This window comes from Vulpes vulpes, chromosome 5, assembly GCF_048418805.1.
Source record: "Vulpes vulpes isolate BD-2025 chromosome 5, VulVul3, whole genome shotgun sequence".
Lineage (NCBI taxonomy): Eukaryota > Metazoa > Chordata > Mammalia > Carnivora > Canidae > Vulpes > Vulpes vulpes.
The window spans coordinates 61,435,927-61,436,260 of record NC_132784.1 but is presented as its reverse complement, the minus strand read 5'-3'; positions in this window follow the sequence as shown (position 1 = coordinate 61,436,260).

The following is a 334-nucleotide window of genomic DNA, read 5'->3' as shown; positions in this document are numbered from 1 at the left end:
TGGTATGACTTGTGGTGTGTGTGGATGTCCTTAGTAATGAAAAAGCTTCTGGGTACTTGTATAGCTCACAAGGAAGGAAATGTTTCCTGTTTTATACTCTGGAACTCAGAAAGGATAAGTGACTTGGTCACTGGTAACTGAGGTCACTCAGTCAGGAAATGGTGGAGTTGGGATCTATAGGCCAGATGTTTATGCCAGTCCCCTTCTCAGCTGCCGGGTATGTGCATCTGTGCACCCCAATCACCATACGTAGTGATTGGAAACCCATGGTGCACATCCATGGGGGGACAGGGGGTCCTGAACAGAAGCCCAAGGATTGAGGGAGCCTGTAGCC